This window comes from Pholcus phalangioides, unplaced genomic scaffold, assembly GCF_987345545.1.
Source record: "Pholcus phalangioides strain wild (caught in Gottingen) unplaced genomic scaffold, Ppha-v1.0 ptg000024l_1, whole genome shotgun sequence".
In the NCBI taxonomy this organism is placed as follows: Eukaryota; Metazoa; Arthropoda; class Arachnida; order Araneae; family Pholcidae; genus Pholcus; species Pholcus phalangioides.
The window spans coordinates 2,827,643-2,836,693 of NW_028301616.1; positions in this window are offsets into that span (position 1 = coordinate 2,827,643).

Sequence of the window (9,051 nt, forward strand, 5' to 3'; positions counted from 1 at the left end):
TTCAAAAATATCAAATGGCAACACCAAGTTTTTTGTATTGGAATGTGATCTCCATTGTGAAAAACCCTAAATAGCGTTCGAACGGCAACTGTAGCATGAAAATCACCGGCGGTAGATAGTCTAAAAGTGAGGACAACCAATAAGGACAGAGAAGCAGCATAAACTAAAGCATTTTATTGTGTTTCACAAATTTTCCACATGACCTTGTGGAGCAGTGTTTCTTAACCTTTTTTTGCCCGTGGCCCCCTTTGAACCATATTTTTTTCTCGTGGCTCCCCTGTCCTACCCAGAGTTTTCAACTCTCATCTAGAAGCAAGACACTTTATACGTATTGAAATGATTTTTTTCAGTGAATTTATACTGAACGAAAATTTTGCAAAGAAAATTGGCCTCCAGACCACTAGCCTAGAATTTATTGATCTCCCCACTAGTCTGAGTTCTATCAGGACTGTCTCAACATCATGGAGGCCCCCCTCCTTAGGCAAAGTGATGCTATGGTAGTCCCATATTTTAGCTGGAAATAAATAGTCTACATATTTTCTACTTATTTTCAAAATTAATTGTACTATACAAAATATCATAAGGTGGGTTCACTTATGGGCACGAGGCCCCTGGGCACGACCCCTCACAAGAGTGGGACTAACAGAGCTACAGCCTGGGGCCTAATATGGTTTTCATCTTATTTTTTTGTTTTTCATACAATAAATTTTATATAGAGAAGGGGGTCTGAAAAATTTAGCCGGGGACTTGAGAAAAACCCCATCCTAAGGAACTTGTTGCAAAATGTAGGCCATGAGGCCTGGGTGGGTCCATGCCCTGAAGAAGGCCCTGGTTTTATGGGTGGTTTTATTTGATTCTCTCTCTCACTGTAAGTGTTAGTGACTAATATAAAATATTTCTTTCTTCACTCCTTAATTTTTCTTCTCAGCTCTCCAAACCACTTGTCATGGCCCCTTTCTCCATTTTCTTCCGTGGCCCCCTTGAAGTATTCCAGTACCACAAGGGGGCCATATGGCCCCCGATTGAGAACCACTGTTGTGGAGGACTAATCAGGCTGGGATCTCAGCCGAAGAAACGGTGTGACGAATGAAACGAACATTAATGCTCTGGTGCACGGCAAAGTCCTTTTTACTTTTTCCTTGCCTAGCTCCGGGGATTTTCGTGCTACAGGTGCCATTCCAACGCTATTTAGTGTTTTTCAGTATAGAGATCGCATTCCAATACAAAAAACTTGGTGTTGCCATTTGATATTTTTGAAATTTTCTCACTGTAACCGTAACTGTTAGAGTGACACTGTTGTTTTCCATATCATTCTTGAGCGCATACATCAAAATACCTTATGCCAAAATTTCATTCAGTTTCTGTGAATGGTATGATAGTTAGGGGCCCATATGTCGGGATAGTTTTTTTATAATCACCCCGTACATTGGATCAGTCAACTTCACCTTTGTCCCCCCCCCCCCCCCCCCACCGTATCTCCGCCCGTGCTGGCTTATACACGGTGCCACTAATGGGACTGAGCAAATGTAGTCATTATTGGGAGACTACAGTTGTCTAGAGATTCAGTATTTCTGAAACATAGATTAAATTTTTTTATTTCTTGTAGATGGGTGTCTTTTGAGAGGGATCTCCCTTCTTCCTTTTTTTCTCTAGGAGGTGAAAAAAGTTTCCCATGCAGGTAATAATCACAAAAGCAACTCCCAATCTTGCTCATGGAAACAGAGCTATAATGCTAAACAAATGCCTACAGTGAAATATTAAGACCATTTCGATCATTTGCAGACACACCTTGTACACCGTATAAGTAACAAATTACTACACGCTATTTCCTGCTATAGTAATTTTAATTTTTTTTTTTAAATGGGGAGAAAGGGTCTATAACTGAATGTTTTTGAATGCGAGCGGATCCTGCTTTTCTCTATGCATTATGGCACCATAGCGAAATGCTATGTAAGATTCGTCATAAGTGTTAATCAGCTTACAGAAAACGCTGTCCTTAACGCACAATTTGACAACTTGTGAAAAATATTCATGCATAATTTGATTGTTGAATTAAGCCTAGCCGTTAATGAGACAAAAATACAACAAAATAGCATATTTTTTCAAATCTTCAGGACTCAAACACAGTATTTCAGAAAATTTTCAGGTGTCCTTTGATTCTAATTCAGTTGTACATGAAAACATTTAGGTGACCTTACGTCTGGGATTTGTCAAACCCTGCCATACAAACAGTATTTTTCATCAAAAATGTGAACATTTTATAGGGTTTTTTTTGTCGTTTTGTGCATACAGCAAATTATTTATCTTGAAAAATTATATATATATATATATATATATATATGGTCAGTTGTAAAATTTAAATAGTTAGTCATAACTTATATATACAGTAGGACCTGCTTGTAACGAAGTCTGGAAAAAACCGAAAATATTCAGTAACTTGTTGTAATCCATAATTTTATTGTATCCATACTGTTATTCTGACCACAGATAAGCAATAGAAAATTCATGGGAAATAGAAAAACTTTGTTATATAGTGAAACCTCTGTATAACGGTACTTTGCAGACCAAGAAAAACTTTGTTATAAAGGGATTTATTGTTATATTGAAGTATCATTGTAGCGAGGTTTCACTTTATGTGGAAATTCTTAATATCTGTGTTAGTTATAAGCAAGTCCAACTGTAGTTTTGATGTATCTTTTTTGATCACGCTAAATACTTGACCATTTTATTTTGTACTATATGTATTACCTTTAGTTTTTTGTCATGTTTCGGTTTGGAGTCTATATCATAAAATTGTTTTCAGTGTCAATTATATGGTGGTTAAGTGATGTATAGATTATACAGATCAATACATTGACGATAAATTTTTTATTTTATTCATTTTGAAATTTATGAATAAAGAAGTTTTTTTCTTCTTCATGAGGTGGTTATCACTGTGAAGTCTTCAGGTTTTAATTTTGACCGTTTTCCGAATTGCCAATCAGTACAGATTTTGTTCCCATTGATTGGATAAAGTTGAGCTATCACTCAACATAGGAATCCCATCAATGTCCAATTATTACTACTAAACCACATATGTACCTCGTCCATATTCCCCTTGCAGACCTGCCAACTCTCCGGATTTATGCGGGAGACTCCGAATTTTTCATCCTTCCTCCCGCTCTCTGGATTTTCACAGAAAATTAGATTTTACGTGAGCTTTCACGTAGTCATGGCATTAATGACTGCCGTCATCGTTAGGGAAAACACCCACAGAGGACAGTTGTGGTCATTCCCATCGAGCAGCCGTAAAAAAGTCTTGGTAATCGCATTTAAGCAACTGGCAAAGACGTTACTTTGTTTACGTAGCGTTTATCTGCAATCATTTATCAGGGGCATGACCTTGGCTGCCGAAATTCCTGTACAATCTTTATTGTATTCCATTAACAGCTGTGCGGTATATAAACAAGTTTTTTCATCAGCAGCTTTGTATTCTGAAGTTTTTTAATTGTTTCCTTCGATTACATGTGTCTTCAGAAAGAATATAAAACTGCTTTTAATAGTTCATATACCCAAGATTATCAATCACTGATAGCATCCACAAAAGGAAACACTTATGTTTCATGAACAGTATGTAGATGTGATTTCTCTATTTTGCATGGGAAGACTGATATGGAATTATATTCTGCTGGGGGGGGGGGGGGGCAATGCAGAACCTGTCTTGTGGGGAATGGAACTTTTTCTTCCATTCCGGAACCCCCCTCCGGGAGAATCTCTGGATTCCAAAGGTTGGCATGTCTGCCTATGGAATCTCTAACGAATTGGTATATGTTGGAATGTGTGTGTGCGTGCTGCAAACCTAGCATGAAGTTCGTTTCTAGGTAATTAGGATTACCAGATTTGAAAACAGAAATGAGGATGTCTGTGCACACCCTTATTGCGTTGTCTTCCCAACTTTCACAGGTGGTGCCACTATATTGACTCCAGAATAAAACGGACCAAGGTTTCTGTTTTCTCGACTGAAAACAACCATTAAACAAAGCAAAAACAGAAAAAAATAGAACAGTACTTGATCCCTCTCCCAGAAATGAACTATTCCTGCTGTCTGGTCAGTTTTATTGCTTTGCTGCCATTTACTGGAGATTGGCTTGCATTAGAACCTCTGTGACCTCAAACTTTGAGGCGGCAATGCGAGTTGATCTCCCATTAAAAAGTCTCCCCATAGAGAGCAGCAGGCCTTCAACAGTATAATTATTCAATCATTACCCATCATTCAAAATTGATGGCAGCACGACACATAACAAGTTATAATAGAGAAACAAACTTCACAACGCATAACACACATTCCAGAATGTACCAATTTTTTAGAAATTCCATAGAGAAATGTGTATAATGTGCATGTACGATTAAGTAAGAAACATTCGTACCGATTGTGTAGTATTAGAATGTGCGGGCGCGGTAGTCCAGGTCGATAAGATACTTGCCTAAAGTACCAAAGGATGTTTAGAGGTGTCGCGAGTTCGATACCTGGTTCGTCCTTGTCAGAAAACTTTCCTGGCTCAGGGATGCAACAGATATGACGGCATGACCACAAAAAAATTGCTACCGCAGGAAGTCCGCTATCGAGGGGTTAGTGCACCGACCTCTCGATGCGTATAAAAAACAAGCCTCCCATTTGGAATCGGCAATAAATTTCAGGTCCCGGTCTAATTAGCCCTCGTGTGCAGAAAATGGCAGTGGTGTGACGAAATGATCAACGATCAATGCTAGTGACGATTTGCTATAGGAATCTGCATTGATTCTGCTGTTTGCATGTAATTTTCTTTATTTCTGAATGGAAGAGGTAACACCCTCGCGCTCCCACATCAGTATACACCATTTGTTGCTGGTGAACAAACAATGATATTTTCAGAATGGTGGTGTGGCTTTCTTCTACCAGAGTCATTTTTCGTCTTTTTCCTAAAGCTAGGGTTACCAGACATCCTGTTTTTGATGTCATTTGAAGCGTCCTACATTTTTGAAAATTGGCCCGTTTTGCCCTCCAAGTTTCCATAATTATTTATATTTTTTCTGGGGAATTGTTTTTTTTCTTTCTGAAACATATCACTTAATTAATATGAGTGTTTATGTATGTGATTTTTTCACAACTTTCACCACTCATCGAAAAATTCCCAGAATGCAAGAACTAAAGTTGCCTTCAAACAAGGCAGATGCTATTCTAACCACCACCCAGCTTGCTCTGGGGTAATATGAAAAAGACAACTCGAAAAACAGCTTCTAAAAGAAGGAACCATATAACATCCATTCTGAAAATATTGTTTGCTCAGTGCTATTCAATAACTAAAACCATATATTTAAGTGGAGAAGGAGGGCAGTGCCATCTCTAATGCATAGTCCTACGGCCTCAAGTGCAAAAAGAGCTTCATGATAATGAGATCTGGTCAAATTTTTGACATTGAGTATGTAAATTGGGGAGCAGATATTTCTGGCTGGGGGGTAGAAAAATGGCCTATGATACCATTAAGACACTCTTGAAGGAGGGGAATGTTACCTCTTCCATTCAGAAATAGAAATTAGCAGTTTAAAGTTCCAAAGGATTCTTTTTTCTTGTCACTACAGTGGTGGCAAAGCTTTCTAGCTTCTTTGATTGCATCATAAAATTTTTTGCTCCTCCTTTTAATTCTGCCATGGCAGAGTTAGGAAGGACTGGCTTCAATATTTTCTCGGCGCAGGCTCAAGAGACATTCTCTTGAAATTGAGGTGTGTGCGGAGAGACTAGACTTTATCATTTTTCAACAATGCGCTTCAAATTTATCCGAATCTAGTGACATGTGAAAACCGTTTCATCTGTCAATCATTAAAATGATTATCAATTCGAACGCTGTTGAACTGTAAAGATGGCTACAACATGACTTTCTAAATTTAATTTTGGACTCCTCGTAGAAGTGGCAACATGCTCTTCCAACCTAACCTACCGTAGTATAAACGAAAGTATACTACGATCCAGACATGTGATGAACTGTGTAAATTGTAAACTTTGACTACTGACATTGATCGAACAAACTTTCACCTATTAAATTCTGTCTTCAAGAAGCCATATAGACCTACATAATAGAATTATACTAGAGTATATCATGGCCTTCAAAGAAGTCTAAGTGTCATGTGTATTATTTTTATGTTTAGTATTATTTTCTTGTGTGAATTCTGATTTTTCTATTTCATTTTTACTGAGTTCGCACAAATAGTGTTCTATATGTTGAATTGCGGTCAAAATTTTTCTAGCCAATACAATACAAATACAATGCCACAACAAGCAAAATGCCCAACGAGTTGTAGCTGAGAAAAAGATTGTCTAATTCTAAGTACTATGAATAGTTCTCGATTTACCCCAACATGTTATTGTATTTCTTTTTAAACGTGTCAATTGTGTTAGAATTTACTACCTCCGGGGATAAGCTATTCCATTTATTAACAACCCTATTAGAGAAAAATTCACTGTGACAGCATAACCTAGAATTGTCTCTTACGAATCGACACTGGTGTCCCCCTTGTAAAAGCAGTCGATTGACGGTGTACTAATAATTCATGGTCCACCCTATCCACCCAGTTGAAAATTTTGAACACTTCGATCATATCTCCTCGATACCTGCGTTCATCCATTGTAAACATATTAAAAAAAAATGAAGTCTTTCTTCATAACTCAAGGTCTTTTGTCTAGTTTTTGTCTGTGAACCAATGGAATTTCCAACTGAGTTGCATACCAGATTGAACTTTGATTTTTTGAGAATGATATTTTTGAATTGCCATTTTTTACTATGTTTATTGCCAACAATGTATGTTTATAATTCTCCGTATATATTTTATTGATATCTTAATATATTATCCTGTGAAATATAATTCCATATCTTGCATCATTCATATATATTCAATTCAGCTTGTTATATTTTTATAATTTTTTTTTTTAAACTGGTGTTTGACAAAGTCCATTATACTGACTGTTGTTAATTCCCACTCCTGAACCTCCCCCACATTTATTACTATATGCTGTGCTGTGTTCTTTTTATGTTATCGTTTTAGGTGGATGATGCAACTGCTCGATGTGGAGAGATTCCAGAATAGGATTAGACTGGTTACTTGGCCAGCAAACTAGGGATTGAGTGCAATGATGATAATGGTTTAATATGTGCCGCTGGATGAGGAACGAACGTACGGTTCTTCCCCGTTGATCCGATGGACGGGGAGTGACGGATGGTGTCGTCCTGCTGTAGGTCCGGTGGGACCTTGGGCTGCCGGGTGTTCTTACTGGTCCTTTGCGTGGATCGGAAGTCCGGTGATGCGATGCCGGCCAGCGTTAGACCAGTGGACTTGGTGGCTGGCGGGGCTTTCCTTTTCCCAACACGGCCCAGCCGTAAGGTGACCTGCTTATATTCCACAAGGGACAGAGCGTGGGCCATGTTTGGTGTTTGAATAACTCAAGCCCCGTGTGCCAATAAGGACACGCGTAGCTCTTCTCTGCACCCCTTCAACCAAGTCTATGCCCCTCTGTAGGTATGGTCTCCAAAACCTTACGGCATACTCCAGTCCCGGACGAACCTCGAAAAAGCGGAAGAATGACTTTAGGAGAACGCGAAGAGACCTTTTTGAAAATGAGACCGAGCATTCTATTCGATTTTTTGACCACCGCTGAACAATGTTCAGAAACCCTAAGCCGCTCGTCAATGAGAATTCCCAAATCGGTGACCCTGCTTGCATCCGGGATAGTGACACCATTCACCTCGTAAGAGAACCGTGGGTTGTTCGAACCAAAATGAGCGACCATGCATCTGTCAACGCTAAAAAAAAATATCATAAAGGAATAAGGCTCAAATAAAGTTAGTTTTTTGTAGCGTTTCATTAAAATTTATTTTTTAAATCGGCTTCTCATAGAGAGGAAAAGTCTTCAATCATTCCTTCTTTCGGGAAGGTCTAGGGGATGTTTATGCAATTGGGCTTTTTTCACTCTTGGGTCATCATCACAGTCAAGCGGTCCAATGTCTCATTCATTTTTCTGGAAGTTTTTGGAGCACTAAATAAGGAATGATAGACGGGGATATAAAAGAATCTTTTTATTTTTTCCTTCTTTTTCTTTCGATTCATTAACGGGATTTGTTGCAGTGTACAATGATCGAATGTGCACGAGGTGCATGTACGGTTAAGTAGTAGTAGTTTACAATGGTCATCCTTTGATTTGTGCAAATTGACTAATATATTTTTGCAGGTGGCAGCCGGAGTGTGTGAAAATGCTCTAGTTCAGTATTTCTCAATCTTTCTAAAAACAATGACCAGTAAAATGTCTGAAAAAATTTGACGGACCACCTTGTATCCCGTATTTCCAGGCATACCTGTAATTTTTAAATACATTTGTCCCGTTTTTCAACGATACTTATTTGAATTATAACAATTACTAAAATCGTAATGCACATCGTTCTCATAATATAAATTATATTATGATAATTATGATGGGTGATTGTCATTGAGAGGAAATATATCACCTTATTTCTCCTCTAAGGTGATTGCATCTACTTTTGGCAATGTTTTTGTTATGACGATTGGCAATGTCCCGTGTTTTATGAATTATTATTTAAGATTCCAGTTTAACGGTTTTTTTCCCCTTAATGAGAAATATGGTTAACAGATTATTTGAATATTTCTTTCATGAAATAGGCCTACTGTATATTTTTGTTGACTACGATTTGTAGCAGCTCTTTATACCCGAAGCCGTACCTTTCAGCCATTTTAACAATAATTGGAAAATTGCATTTAAACCAATAAATTTAATTTTTTGTCAAACTTTATTCCCAGAAATAAATTTATTCAGTTAAAAAAAGTCTTGATTTTTTCCTGAATGAGATTGGGGGAACTGGCCCCCCACACAAAACGAAGTCATTTTGCATAATAATAACCTTTTCAAGGAGGAGACACTAAAAAAAAGTCTGCGCATAGCCCGCTACGCCCTTCTGATAATATATATATATATACAGTCGTATTCCGTTTTAACGAATACCGTTATAGCGAAAATCTCGTTTTAACGAA